The following is a 474-nucleotide window of genomic DNA, read 5'->3' on the forward strand; positions in this document are numbered from 1 at the left end:
TGTAGCATCGCGGCTCGCAGACAACCACGTGGGGCTGGGTGGGGGGGGGAGACACGGGGACAGGGGGAGACACGGGGACAGGGGGAGACACGGGGACAGGGGGAGACACGGGGACAGGGGGAGACACGGGGACAGGGGGAGACACGGGGAGACACGGGGACAGGGGGAGACACGGGGACAGGGGGAGACACGGGGACAGGGGGAGACACGGGGACAGGGGGAGACACGGGGACAGGGGGAGACACGGGGACAGGGGGAGACACGGGGACAGGGGGAGACACGGGGACAGGGGGAGACACGGGGACAGGGGGAGACACGGGGACAGGGGGAGACACGGGGACAGGGGGAGACACGGGGACAGGGGGAGACACGGGGACAGGGGGAGACACGGGGACAGGGGGAGACACGGGGACAGGGGGAGACACGGGGACAGGGGGAGACACGGGGACAGGGGGAGACACGGGGATAGGGGGA

At 71.7% G+C, this 474-nt stretch overlaps 1 protein-coding gene across 2 annotated transcripts in view; it reads right to left on the reverse strand.

Annotated features, from left to right (window-relative positions):
* The window catches only part of LOC144955036 (valine--tRNA ligase, mitochondrial-like), a 14,849-nt gene extending 14,711 nt beyond the window's left edge, over positions 1-138 (reverse strand). Inside the window, exon 1 of one of the 2 annotated variants that reach the window (XM_078885380.1) lies at positions 1-138. This exon is cut by the window's left edge and continues 388 nt beyond it. The gene's annotated coding sequence lies outside the window, so the exon portion shown is untranslated. The other variant, XM_078885379.1, reaches the window with a different exon arrangement.
* Positions 139-474: the final 336 nt, after the last annotated feature.

This window comes from Lampetra fluviatilis, unplaced genomic scaffold (assembly GCF_964198595.1).
Source record: "Lampetra fluviatilis unplaced genomic scaffold, kcLamFluv1.1 SCAFFOLD_1374, whole genome shotgun sequence".
NCBI lineage: Eukaryota > Metazoa > Chordata > Hyperoartia > Petromyzontiformes > Petromyzontidae > Lampetra > Lampetra fluviatilis.